This window comes from Stomoxys calcitrans, chromosome 2, assembly GCF_963082655.1.
Source record: "Stomoxys calcitrans chromosome 2, idStoCalc2.1, whole genome shotgun sequence".
NCBI classification, from domain to species: Eukaryota; Metazoa; Arthropoda; class Insecta; order Diptera; family Muscidae; genus Stomoxys; species Stomoxys calcitrans.
The window spans coordinates 99,510,953-99,537,872 of NC_081553.1; the positions used below are offsets into that span (position 1 = coordinate 99,510,953).

General features: G+C 37.5%; 1 protein-coding gene and 1 long non-coding RNA gene across 4 annotated transcripts in view; one reads left to right on the forward strand and one right to left on the reverse strand.

Annotated features, from left to right (window-relative positions):
• The window catches only part of LOC106092030 (3-hydroxy-3-methylglutaryl-coenzyme A reductase), a 216,812-nt gene that overhangs the window by 134,020 nt on the left and 55,872 nt on the right, over nt 1–26,920 (forward strand). The gene's annotated exons all lie outside the window — the stretch shown is intronic.
• LOC131994874 (uncharacterized) overlaps nt 26,171–26,920 on the reverse strand; it is a 72,868-nt gene continuing 72,118 nt past the window's right edge. Inside the window, exon 3 of the long non-coding RNA XR_009396897.1 lies at nt 26,171–26,297. This is a non-coding gene — a long non-coding RNA (uncharacterized LOC131994874). The remainder of the gene's footprint in view (nt 26,298–26,920) is intronic.

A 26,920-nucleotide genomic window follows, 5' to 3' on the forward strand; every position in this document is an offset into this window, starting at 1 on the left:
CTAATCACGCTCCTGTAGAGCCAGTGGACTATCCTCGGATTCAAGCCCCATTTCAGCCTACGGCCCGTCTACATAGTGCCCAACATCTGTGAGCCTTTCCAATATGCTCCTGAATGTGACACTTCCAATTCAGTTTCCTGTCCAAGATCACACCTAAGTATGTGACCTTGTCAGATATCGAAATCGCCCTATTGAGGAAATGTGGTGCGTTAAATTGGCACACCTTCGTCTTCCTTGTGAACAGGCATATTTCAATCTTCTCTGGGTTAACATTGAAACCTCTGGGTCTAGCCCAGTCATATGCCATATTCAAGGCCCTTTCGCCATAGCATACTCCTTAGAAGTATTATAGCATCGTCTGTGTAGCAGACGAGTTCAAATCCCTCCTCAGTCAGCATCCGTAATAGGTCATTCACGGTGGTCACCCATAGGAGTGGCGATAAAATGCCTTCCTGTGGCGTGCTCTGTGCCACTTTCTCCCTTATATTTATGCCATGGGACACACAATTTATCCACCTGTTTCTTAGCATATTAATCCAGTCTCTAAGGACCGGGTTCACCCGGTACTGGTCTAAGGATTGGATCAATGCGTCGGTCCGCACATTGTTAAAAGCCCCCTCGATGTCTATGCATACCGCCAGTGTGTACGTTTTGGCATCGAAGCATTCTTCTAGTTTATGCACAACCTCGTGCAGGGCAGTCTCCACCGACCTGCCCTTGACATAGGCATGCTGTTTATATTTGAGCAGTTCGCTGGATGTCCTACTCTTTATCATGGTCGTAAGGCTTATGGGTCTGTAGGCCTTTGGTGTCGCATAACTTGCCTTGCCGGGTTTAGGTATAAACACCACCCTTGCCTCCTGCCAGTCTTCCGGAGTATATGCTAGTCTGAGTTCGGCATCGAAGGATTCTTCTAGTTTATGCACAACCTCGTGCAGGGCAGTCTCCATCGACCTTCCCTTGACATAGGCATGCAGTTTGTATTTAAACACTTCGCTGGATGTCCTGCTCTTTATCATGGTCGTAAGGCTTATGGGTATGTAGGCCTTTGGTGTCTCATTACTTGCCTTGCCGGGCTTGGGTATAAACACCATCCTTGCCTCCTGCCCGGCTTTCGGAGTATATGCAAGTCCTATGCACGCTGTGAACATTTTGGCCAGACAACTCGCCAGATAGTCTGTCTTTTTCTATAGTAACGCCGGAAATATTCCATCAGGTCCGGGTGACTTAAATGGTTTGAAACTCTTCAAGGATTCCTTCACCATAAATTCCGTTACTATAAACCATCGATCAACGTCATTATTCCAAGATTCCGGTGTCTCCGTGAGTCCCTTCGTATCCTGTGGAAAATGGGTTTTCATCAAAAGCCTCAACATGTCCTCTGTTGTCTATGCTCTCACTGCCATGTCGTCTACTAAAGTTTCAGTTTGGACATGGGTTTTTGAGAGAAACTTTTTTTTATCTTGGCGGCGTCATTAACGCTATCGACCTGTTCGCAGTCGTAATCCTGTTGACATTTTCGTCAATGTCTTCTATGCTTGAATAATCTAAATTATCTTGCCCAAGTCTTCTTCTGAGTAGCCTTCCGAATTTTGTCCAGTTGGTTTTCAACTTATTCCGCAAGCTTATCGGATTCGGCGCTGGCCATGCTCTTCTAAACCTAATGTAGCGATGGTCAGAGAAAGAGTGTTCCATGGAAACCCTCCAATCCTGAACATCATCGATTAGATTTTCAGATTCTCCTCCCTAATCCTATTAACAAAGGTAGCGGTGTTACCAATATTAAGTGTTATTAGATCGTTAGTAGTCAAGAACTCTACCAGGGCTTGACCCCGCTTATTAAGGTTGGTACCAGCCCACGAAATGTGGGGAGAGTTCGCAAGATTTATTTTCAAAATAAAACTTTTTAAAGTAATTTTTTTTTCTCACTTCAAAGATTTTTGACATTCAGCTCGTACAAAATTTAAATTTTTTCCATGGCAACACTTTTTGCCTGTATTGATGGCTCTTGCGTTGGCCTTAGAATCCTTGGGGGGTCCTTGTACGTCATTTGTTGAACAACTGTTAATGGCGTTGTTTCAATGTTCCATCATCATTAACATTTGGTGGATTTGTTGGATACCGCTAAATGTTGCTGTTTTATTAAAAACTTTTCGCATTTCAATAAAATTTAGTATAAAATTGTTGTTTACAAAAAAAAAAATCATTCATTCACTCACACACTCAAACAACCCCATGCTCACACTTGAATCATATGGAAATTTTGGTAAAAGAAAAGTTTTCGTTCCCACACACACACATACACGCGCGCGCTGGTGTTGATGGTGGTCTAAAGGGAAAAGAACGTATTGGCCCCATTATTTCAAAACTAAATTCCCTGCCTTACACTTCCTCTACGAAGAAATTATCGCAAACACCAAAAACGTATACAGCGAATTTAGCCACAGCAATCATCGACATGAGGTGTTTTTCCCAACAATTCCCAAACACATTGAAAATATTTTGTAAACAGTTCTCCTGCCAACCTTTGAAGTGCATTGGAGCACCTATGTATATTTCCTCACTTTGCCTCTCTGCCGTTTATGGTTTCCACATAACATCGATGAGAAGCGAAAACCAATGCCTATTTAAATACCTGCGAAAAGTGAATGAAATTCTTGACATTCAGTTGGAAAAAACCATATGGGAATTGTTCTGGGATGAGGAATACCACAAACAAACACCGAGAGATAGATAGTACATATGGCAAGTGCAGTTATATATATTAAAATGGTATACATGCATTGTTATACCCACCACCGAAGGATTGGGATATATTCGTTTTGTCATTCCATTTTCGACCCTATAAAGACTATCTAGCCATGCCCGTCCGTCTTTCTGTCACGCTACAGGCTTTAAAAATAGAGATATTGAGCTGAAACTTTGCACAGATTCCTTTTTTGTCCATAGGCAAGTTAAGTTCGAAGATGGGCTATATCGGACTATATCTTGATATAGCCCCCATATAGACCGATCCGCCGTTTTAAGGTCTTAGGCCCATAATAGCCACTTTTATTATCCGATTTTGCTGAAATATGGAACTGCACGTTGTGTTAGACTACTGGACACCCTTCTCCAATTTGGTTGCGATCGGTTCAGATTTGGATATAGCTGCCTTATAGACCGACATCTCGATTTAAGGTCTTGGACCCATAAAAGGCGAATTTATTATTACGCCCTTCGACAATTTAAGGTTTTGGACCCAAAAAAAACGCATTTATTGTCCGATTTCACCGAAATTTGGGACAACGAGTTGTGTAGGGCTCTTGAACATCTTTCTGTAGTTTGGCCCAGATCGGTTCAGATTTGGATATAGCTGCCATAAAGACCGATCTCCCGATTTAAGGCTTTGGCCCATAAAAGGCGCATTTTTTTCCGATTTCGCCGAAATTTGGGACAGTAAGATGTGTTAGGGCCTTCGACATCTTTCGGCAATTTGGCCCAGATCGGTCTAGATTTGGATATAGCTGCCATATAGACCAATCTCCCGATTTAAGGCTTTGGCCCATAAAAGGCGCATTTTTTGTCCGATTTCGCCGAAATTTGGGACAGTGAGTTGTGGTAGGCTCTTCGACATCTTTTGGCAATTTGGCCCAGATCGGTCTAGATTTGGATATAGCTGCCATATAGACCGATCTCTCGGTTTAAGGTTTTGGGCTCACAAAAGGCTCATTTAATGTATGATTTCGCCGAAATTTGTGACAGTGAGTTGTGTCAGACCCTTTGAAATCCTTCTTCAATTTGGCCTAGATTGGTATAGATTTGGATATAGCTGCCATATAGATGTATTTCTCGATTTTAAGTCTTGGGCCCACAAAAGGCGCATTTATTGTCCGATTTCGCCGAAATACAACTCTGGAATAGTGTTAGTTAGGTTAGATTGAAGAGAGGGTTTTAAACCATACTATTCCATTGCATACACCAAAGCCTGTCAGCCAAGTTTTTCACCGTATAATTCTGCCCTACCAGTTCAGAGTCCTGTACAAAATCACCCCCAAGTCGTTATCTGTATCTGATATTGAGCTCGTTATGCCAAGGAAGCGTGGGTCCTCGTATAGGCCTTACTTTGATTTCCTAGTGAACAGGCAGATCTCTGTTTTCTGCTGTCGCTGAGACCCAGTCTAGTCTGGCCCAGTGACCGTCATCCTTACATAAAACCCTCAGCTCTTTTCGCCTCAGACTGATTCAATGCTCTCATCGGCATATCTAGCCTTGCCGATGAGAGCATATCGCCATCCATGTATATTCAGGCCCAGAGATTTGCCCTTCCCAATACCATATCTACATACTTACATAAAACATTCATATCCTTTTGCCTCAGACTGGCTCAATGCTCTAATCATCAAGGATGTATAAGCCACATTCGAAGGAATAGATAGATGAGACGTGTGTCTTAAGGCGTAGAGGTGGGGGATAGGATAAAACAAGGCACGCCGCAGGAAGGTATTGGCCATATTGGTTGAGATTTACATATGGCTACCATATAAACCGATCTCCCGCTGGGACTTTGAGCTCCTGGAAGCCGCAATTTTTATCCGCTTTGGCTAAAACTTTGAATGTAGGGTACTGTTATGACTTCCAACCAAGTATGGTTCGGTTTATAACCTCATATAGCTCCCATATAAACCAATCTCCCGATTTGACTTCTTGAGCCCTTACAAGCCGCAATTTTTTCGGATTTGGCTGAATTTTGCACGTGGTGTTCTGTTATGACTTCCAACAACTGTGCCAAATACGGTTCAAATCGGTCTATAACCTGATATAGCACCCATATAAACCGATCTCCCGATTTGACTTCTTGAGGTCGCTCAAAAAGCAATGATTATCCGATTTTGATGAAATTTTGCATGCGGTGCGCTATTACGACTTCCAACCAGTGTGCCAATTACGCTTCAAATCATATAAACCGGTCTCTCGATTATCCTTGTTCGGTTCCTAGAAGCCACCGTAGCGCAGAGGTTAGCATTTCCGTCTATGACGCTGAACGCCTGTGTTCGAATCATGGCGAGACCATCAGAAAAAAATTTTCAGCGGAGGTTTCCCCCTCCTAAGGCTGGCAACATTTGTGAGGAAACCCTACGTGCAACAGCGAAGTGGACTATCGAAAGTGGTCTAGGCGTAAACCCGCGCAAGACAGAAGTAGGAAATACAAGTTATCTACAGTGGCACCTGTCTCCTTGGAAGGAGAGAATGTTCCATTTACAAAATCCAGGGAATTGAACTTCAATTCTAACATTTTATAAAGGGCAAGAAGGCTACTCTTGCAAGAGAGCCATTGGCAAAAGTTGGGGGGTTTAGACCGCGCGTTATGCACTGGGTATACACTGCAGTTGTCAAACCTATAATGCTGTATGGTCTTGTGGTCTGGTGTACGGCGCTTCAAAAGTCCATCTACTATTTAATAGCCACCGTCTGTTGCCAACTGTGAATACAACAGCATCACGTTAGACGCAACTCCACATTTTAAAATCTTCGAAAATGGTTTGACGACGTAGACCGCAATATTAGAAATTATTTAAGAAAAGAAAGCAGCCAAAAACATTGTTTTTCCCCATGACCTATAGCCGATACTATACACCAATCTTCATAAATATAAAAAAGTCAACTATATCCCTTCAAAACAAAGAATTTTTGACAATAAACATTTTCATACATTTTTGTTGAAATACGGCCTTATTCACAAAACTAATGTAGATTCGAAAAAGGTTTATTTGACCGATTCCCCAAATAAACCTATTGCAAATCTACAATCAGTTTTGTGAATAAGGCTAATAGTATTTTAACAACAATGTTGTACTTCAAAATAGTCAATTGCAAAACTGTTTTTTTTTTACCATAGAATTAATATATTTTTTTTATTTTGTTCTTTTTTAGGTGAGTGGTCTCTTTTGGATTATGTTGGTTTATTCTCTTGTAAGTATTAAATGTTCTGTCATTTAACGTTATTAGTCATATACTTTTTTAAGTTATTGTTTAATAATTTCGGAAATTTATTTTTTAACTTATTTTGTTAATTTCTATGTTTTATTTAAATTTTTGTTGGACACACAATGAGTCTCTTTATTTTATTTAATTTTCATTTCGAAGAACTTTTTTATATTCCCCTTCACCATAGGATGGCGGTATACTAATCAAGTCATTCCGTTTGTAACATCTCGAAATATTGATCTGTGACCCCATAAAGTATATATATTCTGGATCGTCTCGACATTCTGATTCGATCTAGCCATGTCCGTCCTTCCGTCCGTCTGTCGAAATCACGATAGCGGTCGAACGCGTAAAGCAAGCCGCTTGAAATATTGTACAGATAGTTAATATTGATGTAGGTCGTTGGGGATTGCAAATGGGCCATATAGGTTTAGATTTAGATATAGCTTCCATATAAACCGATCTCCCGATTTTACTTCTTGAGTCTTTGGAAGTCGCAATTTTTGTCCGATTTGGCTGAAATTTTTAACATAGTGTTTTATTATGACTTTTAACAACTGTGCCAAGTACCGCCCAAATCGGTCAAGAAGCTGATATAGCTCCCATTAAACCGATCTCCCGATTTGACTTTTTGAGCCCCTGGAATCCTTAAATGTCATCAGATTTGGCAGAAATTTTGAACATTGTGTTCTATTATGACTTTTAACAACTGTGCCAAGTATTTTCCAAATCGGTCTATATCTTGATATAGCTCCCATATAAACCGATCACCCAATTTGACTTCTTGAGCCCCTGGAAGCCGCAATATTTGTCCGATTTTGCTGAAATTTTGAACATAGTGTTCTGTTATGACTTCCAACAACTGTACCAAGTACCATCCAAATCGGTCAAGAAGCTGATATAGCTCTTATATAGACCGATCTCCCGATTTGACTTCTTGAGCCCCTGGAAGCCTCAATTTTCATCCGATTTGTATGAAATGAAATAATGTTCTGTTGTGACTTTTAACAACTGTGCGAAGTACCATTCAAATCGCTCTATAACCTGATATAGCTCCCATATAAACCGATCTCCCGATTTGACCTCTTGAGCGCCTGGAAGTTGCAATTTTTGTCCAATGTGGCTGAAATTTTGAACATAGTGTTCTGTTATGACTTCCAACAACTATACCAAGTATTATCCAAATCGGTTAAGAAGATGATATAGCTCTTATATAGACCGATCTCCCGATTTGACTTCTTGAGCCCCTGGAAGCCTCAATTTTCATCCGATTTGGATGAAATTTCGAAAATAGTTGTCCGATTTGGCTGAAATTTCGCATGCACGTTCGCATGTTCTGTTATGACTTCAATAACTATGCCTAGTACGGTCCAAATCGATCTATAATATGATATAGCTCCCATATAAACGATCTCCCGATTTGACTTCTTGAGCCCTTACATGCTGAAATTTTTGCCCGATTTGGCCAAAATTTTGCATGTGGTGTTCCGTTATGATTTGCACCAACTATGCCAAGCATGGTCCGAATAGGTCTATAACCTGATATAGCTCCCATATAAACCGATCTCCCGACTTGACTTCCAACATATGTACCAAGTACGGTCTAAATCGGTCTACAACCTGGTATAGCTCCCATATCAAACGGTCTCTCGATTAGCCTTGTTCGTTTACTAAAAGCTTTAATTTGTACTGGTTTGGCAGAAGTTTGGTATGTTGAATAAAATTACGCCCTTCAGCTAAATTTATTTTATATAAAATTTTTAGCAGAATCCATGGTGGTGGGTTCCCAAGATTCGGCCCGCCTGAACTTTGGACGCTTTTACTTTTTATTTGGTAAAAATGCCAGGTATACAAAAGTTTTGTCTCACCGACCGCAACTGTTTACTTTTCACATATTATGTGAGTAGGTATGTATGTAGACCACGCACACACACACCCCCCCCCCCCACCCTTTTTTTTCCTCACACATTCTGTAGAAAAGTGCAAAAATAGAAAAAATTATTTGCCTTTTTCTCAAAGATTTGCCATCGTTTTTTTTTTTTTGTTTTGTTTTTAAGATGTGTTTGATATGGTGATATGGTATTTTAAAATGAAAAAAAAAAATCTAAAATTGTTTGGGAAAGTGGAAAAATACAAGAAAAAGTTGAAAATGTTTTTGTTAATCTAATTTGTTATTGAAATTTAACAGAGATCTAAATCAAAGTTCCACTCGGCCAATAAATCTTTTTTGGGCAAAGCGTTTCATAGCCAAACATTTTCTAAACCATTAGAAATTCCTGGAAATTGGCAAAGTAAAATCAACAACAAACCAAACAAAAATTGTGAAAGGTGTTAAGTATAAATAAAAATAAAGATTATTCATAATTGAAAGAATTTGAGCTAAAAGTGAGTGATAGATTTAACAATAATTCAGTTAAATTCTTTGAAAAATTATGTAAAGTTTAGATTAATTTGTTCTTCATTACTCATGACAAGTATGACCCAAATAAGTTTGTACACAAGGACATTTTCCAGAGAACCTGCTGTGACCTGCGTCTAGGGTGGAATCTTACTTCTTATTACTTGGCTTAAAATAACATCGAAATATAATACGGATTGCTTCTTAAGACGCCTTTCTCCTCACTTTTAAGCTTAAATTTTTGTCGACTCGCTTAATCATCGGAATTAACACTCCCATCTAAAGTGTCATCGGATGATGATGGTTATGATTCTTATGTTTACTTCTACACTTAAAACGAAATGTGTTAATGACGTAGATTTGTCTTTTCGAGGGGAATTTTTTTCTATGACCACATTTGTTTTCCGGACATTTAGTTTCATTTTCGTCTTCTAAAAATTTTAAATTGATAGGACGCGATATGGGGGTATACTAATTTCGTCATTCCGTTGGTAACACTTTAAAATATTCATCAAAGATCCCATAATGTATATAAATTCTTGATCTTCATGACATTTTAAGTCAATCTGGCCATGTCCGACCGCTTCTCTGTCGAAAGCGCGCAAACTTTAGAAGGAGTAAAGCTAGGAGCTAGAAATTTTGCTCAAATACTTCTTATTAGTATAGGTTGTTCAGATTGTAAATGGGCTTACGTGATCGATGTTTTAATATAGCTGTCATATAAACCGATCTCCCGATTTGATTTCTTGAGCTTCTAAAGGGCGCCGTTCATTTACAATTTGGCTGAAATTTTGCACATTGCGTTTTTTATGACCAACAACTGTGCCAAGTATGGTTCAAATCGGTTTATAACCTGATATAGCTGTCATATAAAGTGATCTCTGATCTTGACTTCTTGAGCCAAAAGAGGGCCCAATTCTCATCCAATTTGACTGAAATTTTGCACGAAGTGTTTTGTTATGACTTCCAACAACTGTGTCAAGTATGGTCGAAATTAGTTCATAACCTGAGAAAACCTGCCATATAAACCGATCTCGGATTTTCAATTCTTGAGCCTCCACAAGCACGTTGCGTTTTTTATGACTTCCTACAACTATGCCAAGTATGGTCTAAATCGGTCCATAACCTGATATAGCTCACATATCAACCGATCTACCGATTATACTTCTAGAGCTGGCAAAATATCGATGGCACTATCGATACTGTCGATATTTCATTTTTTGACAGAATATCGATTGATATGTTTCCGATGGATACTATCGGAATAGTTAAATTTTTCGCAAAATTAAACAAAAAAATTCGATGCGACACTTTATCCATGTATCCTTTAAAATGGTATGCGCCTATAGAGGGCGCAATTTTCATCCGATTAAGTTAACATTTTGTACAATGATTTCTCTCATGGCTGACAACCGACTTTATTAATCTTGGTTTTATTTGATCTGTGCATTGATATTGCTTCTATAAAAGTCAATCTCCTGATTTTTAGTTCTTAATTCCGTTTTGAAATATAGGAGTTGTGAAAATAACGATAGTATTGATATTTATTATTAAAACTATCGAAAATATCGAATGTTGCGATTATCGATAGTTTGCCAGCTTTACTCTAGAGGGCGCAATTCTTATCTGATTTCGTTGAAACCTTGGACAGTGACTTTTTCTTTGACATCGCTTGCCAAATATGGTCAAACTCGGCCCATAACCTGATATCGCTTCCACATAAACCAATCTTGGACCTTGACTTCTTCAGCATTTTTGAATTATAAGAGATGTGAAAATAACGATAATATCGATATTTATTATTAAAACAATCGAAAATATTGAATGTTCCGATTATCGATAGTTTACCAGCTCTACTCTAGAGGGCCCAATTCTTATCCGATTTGGCTGAAACTTTGCACAGTGACTTTTTCTTTGACATCGCTTGCCAAATATGGTCAGACTCGGCCCATAACCTGATATCGCTCCCATATAAACCGATCTTGAATCTTGACTTCTTAAGCCTTTTGAGTGCCCAATTATTATCCCATTTAGATGAAATTTTGCATGAAATGTTTTGTTTTAACATTCAACAACTATGCCAAGTATGGTCTTAATCGGTACATAACCTGATATAGCTTCTATATAAACCGATCTGCCGATTATACTTGTTGAGCTTCGAGAGGTCAGAATTCTTACCGGATTTCGCTGAAATTTTGTACAACGACATCTATGACCTTCAACATACGTGTCAAATATGGTTTGAATCAACCCATAACCTGTTCTAGCTCCCATATAAACCGATCTCCCGATTTTACTTCTGGAGCCCCTATAGGGCGCAATTTTCACCGATTTATTTTTACCCATAGGCATCTATATTATCTTCAATATCCAAACCAAGTATAGTCGAAATCGTTCCAAAACCTGATATAGCATGGCAATTTTTTTTATCCCTTTTCCTTTATTTGTCTATAAAGAGATACCGGCAAAGCGATCCCATGGCAGCGATCTTATTAGTGTAGGTCCGTTGGGATTGTAAATGGGCCAAATCGGTTCATGTTTCGATATACATGCAATATAAACCGATCTTGGATCTTGACTTTTTGAGCATCTAGAGGGCGCAATTCTTGTCCGATTTGGATCAAATTTTGCATGAAGTGTTTTGGTATCATTTCCAACAACGGTGTAAGGTATGGTTTAAATCGGTACATAACCGGATATAGCTGCCATATAAACCGATCTTGGATCTTGACTTCTTGAGCCAATAGAGGGCGCAATTCTTATCCGATTTGGCTGAAATTTTGGATGATGATCGGTACATAACCTTATATAGCTGACATATAAAACGATCTTGGGTCTTGACTTCCTGAGCCACAAGAGGGCGCAATTCATATCCGATTTGGTTGAAATTTTGCATGAGGTATTTTTTTATGACTTTCAACAACCTTGCTGTGTATGGTTCAAATCAGCCCATAACCTCATATAGCTGCCATATAAACCTATCTTGCATCTTGACTTCTTGATCCACAAGAGGGCGCAATTCTTGTCCGATTTTGCTGAAATTTTGTACAACGGCTTATCCCATGACCTTCAACATAAATGTCCAATATGGTCTTAACCGATCTGATACAGCTCCCATATAAACCGATCTCCCGATTATGCTTCTTGTGCCCCTACAAGGCGGAATTCTTATCCGAATGGACTGAAATATTACCCAATGACTTCTTCTATGGTCTTCAACATTCAATTCACTTATAGTCCGAATATGGTTCCATTTTCCGCATTCAAGATCTTTGCCTGCATATTGAAGTAAAACGGATCTGTGCAAAAATTCAGCTCAATATCTCATCGTTCCCTACGTCACTGGTACTTGATAAATAAACTATTCTATTCTATAGATGACTTCTGTAATGGGTCAAAATCTGCCTGCTAGCAGACCACCATGGGAATGTAAGAAGGGAATTTGTTTTAATTCAATGACGGCCGATTTACGCAGCCATGTTTTGAGATGAGTTCTTATTAATTTCATATAAATGATTTAAAATGTTATTTATTTGTTGGTCATGTTTCGTGTTTTGTTTTCATAATGAGCGCAATGAAACAGTCACCAAGCTCCATGCTTGTGTTCCTCCAATAGAACATGTGGAAGAATTGTAGCGTGTTGTACGGAGAATGGGAAGCGTTGTGGGAGAAATTTAATATTTTTTTCAAGTTGTGCCATCATCATAACAATTCCCATTTTTGGACACTTAGCACTCGCCGGCATTTTTAAAGACATACATGTCTCATGAAGAAGATAATGATCATATCAATTATTTGAAATTTCCAAGGAAGTGTAGTCAATTAAGTATTCCGGCCAATAACAGATGTCTCACGATCATTGTAATGGAAACCCCCCAAAAAAATGCATGGCAATATGATGAGAGCGTCCAATGTTTTTGATAGAATTCTGGGAAAGAGAAGAAAAGCTTGGTATAGGAACAGAATACAGAATAAATGACTTCTTCTTATGTGTTGAAATGAAAAAAAAAGTGGGGAATAGCATTTTTGAATATATGCCAGTGGTCTTAAAGCAGAGATGAGATAAAAATGCCTTGAGCTAAGTTTTGGATTGCCAAATTTTTTCTATTAGAGCCATGTAGTGAAATCGGTTGTGAGTTTCTGGTAATTCTTGTATTCGTGTCAAACATGCTAAGAAATAAGAAGACGGATATCGCTGAAATACACACCATGAAAGTAATAATAGAGCAGTACAACGTAACCCACATTCTGACGATGTTCAAGAGAAGCAATAGAGTTGGATAACCTACTGTCCCCAATCAACACCATCGCTCTCCGCTGAACCCGGCAAGTAGCTCCAAGGATGACTTTGGAGCTCCTGCCCTGTGTATGAAAGTTATATTCCATCCTCGGCCTGATGTAGGTAGTATAGATGTTAAGATCGGAAGAGGTGAAATACTTTTAACACAGCTTAAGAAAGCACAAACACTCGAATGCTTCTTTCGACACTTTGATTACTTGTTTTGAATAAAGGACATCACATTGTATGTTCATGCCCAGAACATAAAGTGTATCGGACTGCTCAATGTCTATATCGTCAATAGATATTGACGACCTCAGTGGTTGAGTGAATCAGTTGTAAGACAAGAAACAGCACAAAGTCTTTTGTGCGTTAAAGTTTGCTCTGCTCATTCTAACGCACTCGAAAATGGCCAACAAATCCTGGGAGAGCGTTTCATCCACAATACGCCTCTTGTCCTTAATTTATTGAGGACTAGGCTTATGGTCGTATGAATATGAATGACATAGGCTACTATCATCGTAAAATGAGACTGGATTCAAAGATTGACCCATTAGACCATCAATTAAAATAAGATAAGTAAAAGGGCATACAGTTTGGCCGGGCCGAACTTTGGATACCCACCTCCTCGGGTATACATGTTAACCACCTTTCGCCGTAATCTGGTGAAAAATACATCATTTATGAACCCATAGCAGCTATATCGGAATATGGTCCGGTGTGGACCAAACTTAACTGTTAAAGTTTGTAAAACAGGATATTAATCTTTATGAAAGGTATATCCAAATAAACACCCTTCTAAGCCATATATGTATGGTACGGATGACGAAAAGCCTAACACAGGTCACTACCCAGCAAAAACTCTCATTACCAAATAACCAGAAAGGTAAGCTCATTCAAAAACTAATAACTACTTATTTTTAGGGATCGTTTCTAATTACTTTTACAAGGCGATGGCATAGGAGGAAAGTCCTTCCGGACAAGCATACCAATAGTTCAAGCATAAAAGTTGCCTAAGCATACAAGTTGTCAAAAAATAATGACATATTATCTTAGTTGAACGTTGTTAAAAATAACTACTTAGACTCAAACATGTTCGCTCCTGTCCCCACCATCACGTTTTCAATGCTCAGTTTCTTTGAAGAAGGCAAATTTTCAAATTATAAATGAAATTAAAACTTTACCTTCATTGCAGCCGAGAGTTGACCCAAGAACGTTCAGCAAACTTTAATTCTATTTCATCAAAGATGGCCATGCATTTGTGTTTATGTTTGACATATTCTATTAGGTTGCCCAAAAAGTAATTGCGGATTTTTTAAAAGAAAGTAAATGCATTTTTAAAAAAACTTAGAATGAACTTTAATCAAATATACTTTTTTTAAACTTTTTTTCTAAAGCAAGCTAAAAGTAACAGCTGATAACTGGCAGAAGAAAGAATGCAATTACAGAGTCACAAGCTGTGAAAAAATTTGTCAAGGCCGACTATATGAAAAATCCGCAATTACTTTTTGGGCAACCCAATATATAAAGACACAATATTCTAACACATGGGAGTGATTTTAGCAGAAGATTTACAATACAAAGGTCCCGAGTTAGAATCTCGGACCAGCAAAATGATATTAAAATTTTTTATTTCTTTAAAATACGCCCACAGCGTGCGGAATAATCGCCGGATTTGTGGGGAGGTAGAAAAAATTAAAAATATTTTTCATAATAATAACGCCGCAGTATTTCCTTCCTAGTGCTACTAAGAGGCGTCGTTTTGCGGCAAAGCATTTAGACTCGTCAATAAAATGGAGGTCCCATATTATTGAGCATAACGTTATAGCGGACAGCACTCATTGAAATAATTTTACCTGCAGTTTCTTAATGGCATTTTTATCAATACCAAGGTTACAATGATAATTTTTTTTCTATTATTACAAATAAGTGCTTATTCTTGAACTTCATCGAATGTTGTATGTAATGACATTTGTACATTTGTACCGGTAACATAGATGTTATTCCAGTTGATAACTCCATATATTTTAGCAGCTAGTAAATCTAAGGATAATGAGTTATCCATTATTTTACATGCCAAAAATAATGACATGTTGGGTATGTAAAATTTCAGGACAAATCGGATAATAAATGCTCCTTTTATGGGCTCAAGGCTTTAAATCGGGAGACCGGTCTCTATTTCAGCTATCTTCAATATAGACCGACGGAGGCGATATTGAACGTGGGTCTGGAAAGGCCTAACACAGTTTACGGTGTCAAATTCGACTTATAAATGCGTTTTTATGGAGAAAAATACCATAAATCAGGAGATCGGTCTATATGGCAGCTATATCCAAATATAGAAAGATCTGGGTCATATTTAACAGGTAAGCTAAAACAGCTCACTATACCAAATTTCAGCGAAATCGGATAATAAATGTGGCTTTAATTGGGCAAAGACCGTAAATCGGCAGATCGGTCTATATGGAGGCAATATCAAGATAAAGTCTGATATAGCCCATCTTCGATCTTAGTCCGCCTATGAACAAAAAAAGTATATGTGCAAAGTTTCAGCTAATTATCTTCATTTTTATATCGTCCATCATAGAATGGGGGTATAATAATTTCGTCATTCTGTTTATAACTCCCCGATATATTCGCCTAAGACCCCATAAAGTATATATGGGGTCTTAGATATGTCCGTTCGTCTGTCATTCCAGAAGCACTTTCACTTTCGTAGGAGTAAAGCCAGCCGCTTAAAATTTTGCACAAATACTTCTTATTAGTGTAGGTCTAAGTGTGTCTGATGGCAGACTGCCACTTAAACCTAACCTAACCTAACTGAAAATGTTTGACAGTGAAACAAACGTGCGTGAAAATTTCTAAAAAAATCACCCTTTTAACTCAACGTGTTTGAAAGAATATCTGAGGCTTCGTACTACTTGATACACTTTCAATCACAGGGAGTGGTTGATTGCTAAACGGCAGGGAAGAATTTCCTACAACATTCAGCCAATAGATTAGCCTTATCAACCTTATCAGTGAATAACAGATCATCTTTTACAAGAGTTGGGATTGCCGATGGGTTTCCAAATCAAATGATGGAAAAATTCATTGAGCTCGGCCTAACGAGCTCTTTCGTATACAAAAATTGACCGCTTTTAGGCTGGGGTAGAGACGATGCGAAGACCAGAATACGAAAGGGACGCTAAAATGATGCAGAAATCGGAATTACCAAGAAGTGCAAAGACATTAACTTCATACTTCTCAGGGTGCGAAGTTGAAATTAAAGGCCACCGTAGGGAAGAGGTTAGCATGTTCACCTACGACGCTTAAAGTCTGGATTAGAATCCTGGCGATTCGGTGGTTATCCGCTCCTAATGCTGGCGACATTTGTGAGGTACTCGGCTATGAAAAAGGCCCCTCATCAATGAGCCTAAACTTGAATCGGGCAGCACTCATTGATATGAGAGAAGTTTACCCCTGTTCTTTAATGGGATGTTCATGGCCAAATGTGCATTTTGCCAGGACATTAACTTCATACTTTTCAGGATGCTAAGTTAAGAAAAGGTCAGGACTTTGAATTTAGTGCCATAACATAGTATCTTCGATTTTTGGTATGCGATTGTATATGATGGTATGTGCTAACCGCATCGGCCAATCTTGTCTCTTTTTTTTCTGTACCGAACAAAGTATGCTGAGATTTCAGAGATCGGGTAAGCGAACTTCTAGCCCGTTTACGCAGAAGAGCTGAAATATATCCTCAAAATGTCGCCTTCGGTATGTAATAGTTCAGTTAGCAACCCATCGGGCCCTGCTCCCGTGTTGGTTCTTAGCTGGGTTATTTCTACGCTGACCTCCGTTACCAGGAATGGGCTTTTGCGATATTGTCGTCGTTTTTACTATCTATGCAGGAGTATGCGCCATTTGTTTCATATCTTATTCGATTTGTACAATTCGCTTAGATATTTTACATAATTGACATACAAAATGATCCACTTCACTGATTTGAAATATTTAAATAAAAAAAGGTAAAAATATCAAATCTTTATGACTGAGTAAAAAAAGTTCTAGATTTGTAGGACACGTTTTTTTTTGTGGATATTAGCCTAGTTTTTCCTATATAGATTTTTTTTTGTCATTTCTACTGTATCGCATGCCTGTCCTCAATGTTTGTACAAATGTTTCTTATAATACATATATGAGTTAAAAACAAACATTTTTCGCCAAATACATTCTATTCTTGGAATAATATTTTAAGTTCTTTAAGAAAGGAATTAAAAAATTACTTTACAGTTTTAATTCAACAAGAGTAGAGATAATATCGAAATAAAAAACGTGTTTCCGAATAACCATATTTCGAGTGATTTCTTGAGCTAATTTTTAAACTGCAAGTTCTTTTTTAGAGGCGCATAAGAAAGAGAAGGTAAATGAAAACCTTTTTCCTTGTAAGAAAATTTAACAGAACCGCAAGCGAGCGCAACTACTATCCTATAGGTTAGGTTGAATGAGAAGCCCGCCATAGTTGAGTTCACTTGGAGTCCAGTATGGGCCATTGTAAAAACTTCCAGAGGTACGATCCCAAGATTCTTGAGCTTCTAGAGGGAAGCCAATCTTATCCGAATTGGCTAATCGGTCTATAACCTGATATAGCAGCCATATAAAACGATCTTTAGATTTGATTTCTTGAGCCTCTCGAAAGCGCATTTACAACCGATTTGATTGATATTTTGCACGTGGTGTTTTTGTATAACTTCCAACAATTGTGCCAATTATGGTTTAAATCGGCTCATAACCTGATACAGCTGCCATATAAACCGATCACCTCTGGCTCTGGCTTTCATTTCCCCTTACTCCGTTATGGCCCGGCACCCAAACGATGCGGATTTCCCCATCCTTAGAGAAGACGTTAATCTCCTTCTTACACTGCAAGACTGTTCGTGACCTTACCGTCCTGGTTGCTATTGCCCTTGTGGCAATTTCACTGTCCGTAAAAATGTTCACACTCGATGTCCTCGCGTTAGCACCACACCACTTCACGCATTCCGTGATCGCCCGGATCTCTGCCTGCAGGACCGTATTATGGTCAGTCTAAAACAGATATCAGCCCCTGGGTTCTTAATGTAAACCCCCAGGCCCACTCTGTCCTCTAGCTTTGATCTATCCGTGTAACATGATCTTCTAGATGGCAATACTAGTGTTCCATGTGTGCCGATGGCAGCAGTGTATCACACTCGACTTCAAGTTTCATCTCAGGTATCCGATCGGAAACCTCTTCCCTTCCTTCCAGGTTTCCTATTGTCGCCTCGATTATACCGCGATGGTATGAGCGGCTCCCATCCTGAATCCATTCTTCCATCGCCTTAAGTCTCGTAGCCGCAGTGGCTGCCTCACAGTTAATCTGTATGTCAATGGGCCGGATATCTAGAATAGTCTTCAGTGCCCTAGTGGGCGTGATCCTCATTGCTCATTTGATATCCAACCCTGAGTCCAATGGCAATATGGGATTCAAATAAATGATATTTGAGAGTAGAGCACGATGCTGATTATTTTGAGGGCTAAGTGTTTGGGGGACAACCCCACTCCCCAAAAAACACCTAAATCGGACATATTTACCGACTAGGTCAATGATGGGGAGTAGAGCACGAAATTGATAACTATTTTCGGGACCAATTTTCTGAGAGTCTACCCCTTCCCAAAAATACCCCATAAACCGCAATTATTTATTGACCATCGTAATATGAGGCTCAAGTAAAGGTATTTGGGAGTAGTATACGAATCTGATATCCAAATGTGGGACCATGTATTAGGGGCACCGCCCCTTCGCCAAGAATACAAATTTACCGACCAAATGAAAGGTATTTGAGATAAGAAAACGAATATGATAACCAATGTTGGACCAAATGTTTGGGGTACGCCTCACACCATAAGCTTCCCACTAACCTATGGTAATATGGGTTTAAAATAAATGGTATTGGAGAGAAGAGGACGTTGCGGATACATTTTTCAGGGCCAAGTGTGTGGAGACCAACTCACCCAGAAAACACCCATAAATCGGACATACATATTTATGGGTCAAGGCAATATGGGACTCAAATGAAATGTATTTGGGAGTAGATCACGAAATTCATAATTCATAACCCCCTAAACCCACCAACCGCCACCATGGAAGCCTTCTTACTCCCAAAATCCACATGAGAATATAGGGCTCAAATAAAGTCTCTTAAGAATGAAGTACATCTAACAACCAAACTCAAATGACCCTAAACCCTTTGAGCGAATTCATTAATCAGTAAAGATCATATGGGATTCAGATAAAGATATTTAGGTTAGGTTAGTTTGAAAAGAGGGTGCAAATCTTAATACGCCCCATGCCACATACACCTAAGCCAGTAATCGGCTTGTTGTGCGCTCTAAAAACAATAGAAAGTAACCTCTAAAAAGAAAATTTTAAGCTAGGAATTCCGTGCTACTTTCAAAATCCTTAATTGTTTTCAATACCACTCCCCTAAGTTGGTTCATGTCTGGTATTGTGTCTCCATCTAAGTGCCGGTATCTGTTAGGCGCGAAAGCCGGGCAATTACAAAGGAAATGCTCCAACGTCTCATCATCTTCCCCGCATGCCCTACACATGCTATTACTTGCCGCACCGATTATACATAAGCGATCTCCTAAAGGCATTTAAATTGTTTAACTCTTAGCCAAGCGATATGCATACAAATACTAATTTTGTAGCATGGTATTTCACTTAAAGCTCTTTAATTGTCGAAAATAAATATCTAAAGGATAATTTTGTTCCATATAAAGTAAAAGAAGGCTCAGCGGAGCGTAGTATTTTTCACTAAAAATCTGGTAGTATTTCACTAAAAGCTTTTTAGTTGTCGAAAATAAATATCTTAAGAATAATTTTGTTCCATATAAAGTAAAAGAAGGCTCAGCGGGGTGGGTTCGCTAGTATTTTAGCTAGTATTTTATAATGTCGACAATGTTTTATGTACAAAACTGACAAGACTATAAATGTGGCGCCATCAATTTCTACTACTCTCCTTTCTTTGGTATTAAGTTAATACCAAATGGTATTAAAAATTATGTGAATAAAATAACACCAGCTGGTATTGACAAAGTAACGTCTTTTACTCTATCAGTGTGTATTTATAGCAAATTATATCCAAATTTCATTTTAAAATGTTTTCTCAATTTCATAATTTATAATACAAATCATGTACATTTTGATGATTTTTTTCTGAGAAATACTCCCATAATGGGAGTAACAAACAATTCGTTGGATCGGCTTTATTATTTGATATCGAATTAAGCAGTCAAGTTTGAACTGGCATGTACTAACAATAAAAACATTTAATGGTTTTCTCATTTTTATTCATACATTGAATTTATTAATAGAATGTGTATTTAAATAAGAAACAAAAAGATTTCCAAATCTTCATGCTTGTGTTATATACCGAGAATTTGAATTTGTTTGCTAAGTAAATGGTAGAAAGAAGAGAAATAAACAACCTTTTAGACAGTATAACAAATCTAACAAGGAAAGTTATAAATTACTCAAACATAACAAACTCAAAGAAAAGTTCTAATATTATAAAGAAACGACAGAAGCCATAAATGTACGTCTATAACAATAGTTTATAATAAATTTACCAATGTGAAGATAAAAATAGTTAATCAATACCCATATGGTTAGCTTCTTTTTTATATCTCAATATACTCGTATCGTAATAACAAGTTCCCATATACCTAATGGCTGTTAAATCCTTGTTGCTCAGCTTGTCTGCAAGTTAAGTAAGGACTTTTAGTGTTGTTTTTAGTTGCATTAAAATATTGCTTTATATTACCATACGTAAACATTACTGTCATATAGCCTTAGCATTGTTAATGTTAATTGGCTTGGACAAGTTTTGAAGGTCAATTGCAATAAGAAATGATATGGCCAAGTAAAAAACAAAATCAAAGAGTGCCTTTAGTTCAGTCAACCTTTTTTTAAAGCCGATTGCATTGCGTTTTGTTTCATCTTTATCCGCTGTTCGCATAGAACGAGGCCAAGATGAGCATGTTAAACTACTAGTGGTAATCAGAAATGACGATAAAAAGGAGGTTGGCATAGCAATGACAGTGGTTTTGTTATCATCGGTCTTGGTTTATGGTATTGGTTTTTTAGTATTTGATCTTAGATTAGTTAGATCTTACTCACAAGTACGAGTAAGATCTAACATCATAATAGTCAAGCGGATTACGAAGGTCCTCAATTACTCTCTTGTGTCAGCATGTCCTAGAGCCATGCCAAAGTGCAAACAGCGACGGACATGATGGACCCCAGTAGGGCGGCAGAAAACTTTTTAACAGAGCGAAAACAGGGAAAACACAAGGGCACCACACGATTTGTACGTCTATCAGGGTGAGCTAAGAAAATACAAGGCAATCTGAAAATGGCTAAGAACAAATTCTGAATTCTGCACCTCAGTGGAGGATAAATCTAAGGCCTCTAGGCTAAGTAAGATCCTATTCTCGAATTCTATCACGGTGGGATGTATTCAGAAGTCAGAGAATGTATGAACAATGTCTAGTGGGGAAACACTAGAGCTACTCTCTTAGAGGTGGGCATTTTACTTCCTTTTAGTGATCGCTACTTTTAGTTCCGTTCCACAAAAGGAACTAGTTCCTTTTCTGAGCTCCCTTTTCACTTGTGATCCCCTTTTTTGATTCCTTTGTACAAAACAAAAAAAGAGCTTTGAATTTTGTTTTGAACCTTAAAATGCAAACATGCAAATATTCCAACTGTGTATGCAATTGAAGTTAAAAAGCCTCGATGCTAAAAAGAAAATACGAATCGAAGCGCATGAAAACAATTAAGATTTGTTGACAATTAAAAAAATAATATGTGGATGTCACCATGTTTCTATATTTGTGCCAACACATTCATTTAATGTGGTTGCCACAAACAATTTATTTTCCTTTCACCTTAATCACAACGTACACAGTTGTTGTCCATTAAAAAAGTTGACGCTTTTATTTAGTGAAGCTAAAAAATATGGCATGTCAATCAGCTGGTGTACAAGTTAATAAAAGAAAGCAAAAGAAACGTATACATGCAAAAAAAGGAACTATGGAACTACAATATAAGAAGGAGAGAGATGGAACTAGTTCCAGAAGTTCCTTACTTGGATAAGTTCCAATCAACTAGTTCCATCCGGAACTACCCAACTCTATACTCGTTGATGCATATTTCCCGGGAGGATAACGTGGGGCCAGAAGAGTTCGTCACTGATATTCATTCGTCGGAGGCTGTATTGGGAAATTGTGTCAACAAACAAACTCAGTTAATAAGGTTCTATTTTTTGCGAAATCCATGGTGGTAGGTTCCCGAGATTAGGCCCTGCCGAACTTAGCACGTTTTTACTTATTGTTTTTAAGCCCCAAAGTTATGAACCCATTAACCCACCATTTAAAATAGAAAAATCGTTAATATCAAGGAAAATATCTTTCACCAAAGAAAATTTTTCCTCAAAAATTTGCAAAATGAATCATCTTTAAATTAAGTTTGCTTAACTTTGGCTCGAATCTTTAAAGTTATAAAATTTTTTTCAGTGTATGATCAAAAGTATTAGATCTACCTTATTAAAAACTTAAATCTACGCTTCAAATTAGATATGCTGTCCAAAATCTTTAATATGCGATCTAAAATCGTGAATTTACTCTAACAATTAGATGTACGATTCAAAATCTTTGATATATAGCCGTCTGAACACTTTTATCTACGATTCAAAACCTTGGAACTATGATCTATATTCTTAGATCCATAATCTTAAATTTTGGATTCTCTATCCTAATCTTAGATCTGAGTTTTTATACATAGATTTTCTTAGTAAAACAAAGATTTACGATATTAATTCTTAGATCTATGATATAAAATTTAGATTTACTACTATCTAAGACTTAGATGGATCTAGAATCTTGTACCTACAATCTGAAATCTTAAAGTCATGATTCAAAGTCTTAGATTCATGATCTTAAATTTTAAAATATTAACGATCTCACCATAGCGCTGAGGTTAGCATGTCCGCCTATGAAACTGAACGCCTGGGTTCGAATCCTGGCGAGGACATTAGAAAAAAAATTTCAGCGGTGGTTATCCCCTCTTAATAAGGACGACATTTGTGAGGTACTATGTCATGTAAAAACTTTTCAAAAGAGGTGTCACACTACGGCACGCTGTTTGGACTCGGCTGTAAAAAAGAGGCCCCTTATCGTTGAGCTTAAACTTGAATCGGACTGCACTCATTGATATGTGAGAAGTTTGCCCCTGTTCCTTACTGAAATGTTCAAAGACAAATTTGCACTTTGCGACTTCTATCTTCATCCTTAATCTATGTTCTCAACGTTACACCTAGGATCCTAATATTGGATGTACAACCTTTGGTTTAAGATTTATGCCTTAAAATCATAGATCTACGATATAAACCTTATATCTGTTTTGCAATACCTTAGATCTAAAAAGGCTACTGCAGCGCAGAGATTTGCATGTCCGCCTATGACGTTGGGCTTTAGATTGTAAGGCCTATAATGTAGACCTTAAATTACACCTAATTTTTTAAACCAATCTGGATGGGTTCATCGATAGGAGCTAGAAGGCATCTTCCATCTCTTGTTCCTGTGGTATCACAATGAACGAAAAGGTCTAAGTGAGTCTGATGGCAGACTGCCACTTAAACCTACCCTAATGAACCTAAATCTTGTAGTGGAGTTGTATTTTCTTTTATGTCTTCTGAAATCTTGCTCCTGCCTTACCTCCCTCGTATGTGGTATTGATTTTTAGCCCTATTTCAATAAGCCTGCAGCAGTCTTTCCAACCACTCTTTGTTGGTCTTTGAGTGAAAATGGATGTGATTGCGTTTCGATTTCATTTTCGTTTGCAAACATAAGGCCCAAGTGCTGCTGCTGCTATTGAGTACTCGAAGACTATATTTTCCTTCATTCGTTGTCGACGGTTGTTGGAAAAACAATAAAATGAACATTTTAGTGAATAACAAACAAACAACAACGACTATTCAAAAACATGTTACGCATTTCAAGAGCGCTCTTCTGTTGCCATTTCTGTTGCACTCCATACAAAAACCACCTTCTTAAGTGTGCTGGAGGTGTATCCCAGACCCGCCTGTTGCTGTAGTATGTGCAGCGGCAAATCTATTAAAAGATCTACAAATTAAAGAAAAAGTTCACATGGAATAGGATTTGCATATCAATATGATGGTATAGCTTTTCGAATCTTATTGTAGGCGGGTAAAGACATCTTAATTTGTATACCCCACCATCATGGGTGGTGGTGCACTAATCCAAGCATCCCGATTGTAGCTCCTCCAAATACCGATCTGTGGTATAAAGTACATACTACTACTACTAAAATTCCCTTGTGTTGTATTCTATCTTTCTTCTGCTTGGTTCTGAATATCTTGAATATTCAGATCCAGGAACTCTGTGACTAAGGTGGGGTGCGTCCGGAGGGTTTTGGGTCTGAGTCGAGTGGGTCTGACTGGGAAGTTAAACAGATGACGTGTGGTCCATGTCACAATCGGCACACACATCGTGCCATAAATCCGCTATGATTTATGCACGTTGGATCGGTTGTTGTTGTTGGCCTTTGCGGAATCCAAATTGGTGACTCAGAATTATATTTTTTCGACAATAATTGCATTTAGTCTTTTACATATAATCATCTCAAAAAGTTTCCCAATTAATGATAACAACGATATTGGTCTGTAGGAGCTGGCCTCATTTAGGTCCTTACCATGTTTCGGAATCATTATCAGTTCAGCAACTTTCCATAATGTAGGTACGTACTCTAGCCGAATAGCCAATCGACACCAATAAATCGTAGATCTATGATATACAGTATAAGGTGTACTATCTGCAATCATAGATCTACAATCTAAAAGTTCAGATGTTGGATCTACGAGTTGAGTGCGTACACATCAATGTGCTATAGTGTATATATTGTTGCCCATCACTATTTGAAATAAAAAGATCTATAATCTTAAATCTACGATTTTAAATCATATATCTATGATTACAAATTTTAAATCTTTTATCAATAGTTATAGATCTATGATCTAAACTATGAAATCTTTAATCTACGTTCGAGTATTTTAAATGTTTGTTCTGTAATCTTCTTAGTCCCTAACTACAATCTTAGATCTACGATTTTAAATTTTAGATTTGTGGTTCTTAATAGCAGCCATGGAGATTTAAATTTCGTATTTTGAATCATGAACCATTTCTGAAACACATCCACGATAGTTCTCCACAAAAATGAGTGCACCATGGTCAAATAGTTCAAAAAGCAATTCCAAGATAAACCAACCTTGACTTTTTTGCATTAAAATTTTCCTTTTCATTATTAAAATATCTTAACGAGCAACACAATTATTCTTTGTTTTGACATACATGAGATCTCGAATGATGAATTTTCAAAATTTGTAAATTGAAATCAATGACCTCTATATTATGTTTTAAATTCAATTCTATTGTTCATTCACATTTTCGGTTTGTGTGACGCAGATAGGCTAAAGACTCCAAAGATTGGAATCACCTATCATATTCGTTTTGAAACCTTAATAAACACGATACATTCTTTGTGGAAACAGTCTGATTTCCCTTATGAGAATAAGTGTTACTAAAATAAATTCATAACTTTTGTCTTTCCTTCAGATTTGCCCAAAAAGTAATTGGGGATTTTTTAAAAGAAAGTAAATTCATTTTTAATAAAAATTAGAATGAACTTTAATCATATATACTTTTTTTACACTTTTTTTCTAAAGCAAGCTAAAAGTAACAGCTGATAACTGACAGAAGAAAGAATGCAATTACAGAGTCACAAGCTGTAAACAAATTTGTCAACGCCGACTATATGAAAAATCCGCAATTACTTTTTGGGCAACCCAATAATTCATTTTCGATTATTTGCATTCTCAAAGAAAAGCTAACTATGCAAAAACATCTATACTAACATATTCAATAGGAATATAACGAGCATTATAATATCATTGCCACTTTATTGATGCTTAGCACCTTATAAGTAGTTTTGTGTTTTCCATGAAACCATCAGCAACAGCAGTAGCATATCCATTAAAGCCTTCACCAGCCCAAAGTTTAACACTACATTAAACAGTTTATGTGTGTTTTCGCAGAATGAAATCATCATTAGATGCCCTTTTTCATGCGAACATTAAGGCGTCTCCAACATTTAATTCATTCATACTATTAGGCCTTTAATTTTTAATTTCATTCATTACAAGAGGGCTGGAAGCGAATACACATCCACACGTGCACGCCATTATCAGCTTCAACACAAGTCGTAAGTGTAGAAAATTTGTTTCTACTCCATAATGGTGGATAGCGTGAAATAGGCAAACAACCAACTCCATGTTGTGATTTTTTTTCTTTTTATTTCTTTTTACTTTTTTTTTTGCAAACTGATGGAGTTTTAATAGCATTCCTCCCCATCATATAAAATGTGTATTTTACGCAATTGCCTTAGTGAAGTTAAAGCTGTTTGCGCCTCTGTGCCTGTCAAAGATTAGATCACAATTCCGGTTAGGCAGTCATCATCGTCGTCACCATCGCCTATGCTCCTTGGGGTGCATGTCTCAATGTAAAGCCATCCACCTAATTGAAAGAAATTTGAAACTTTGAAAATGAGTTTGTTAAATAAACGTAGACCATTCTTTTAAACTAGTATTTGAGCATGCATATCTAACACGCCACTCATTTACAACAAGATTTAAAATCAGGCGACACTCACTAACTAAAATGGCGAAAAATTAGACAATTTTTATATAAAGTAAAAAAGTTAAATTCTAACAAGTAAAAGCGTGCCAAGTTCGGCAGGGTCAAATCTTATATACCCTCCACCATGGATTAAATAACTTTTTCAAATATAAAAACACCACCTTCAAAATTTCAGGCAAATCGTGTAATAATTGCGTCCTCCAGAGGCTCAAAAAGTCTTGACTTGACTTTGTCAATTTAGACTACAATATTTTGGAGGAGATATACTATGAAGTTGATTGGAACGGAGTGTATGGTTGAATTTCTGTAAGATCAGCAGCTCGGATTTCTTCAGGAGAATATCCTAATATTATACAATGCAACAGTTCCTATAAGGAGCAAGCATCAGACTTCAATCCACCGTTAAAACATCCATTGTTTATTTTATATTTTATTACGAAAACGAAGTTGATACCTCTTTCTATTACACTCATGGCGGGCAACAAGGTGGGTCGGAATTG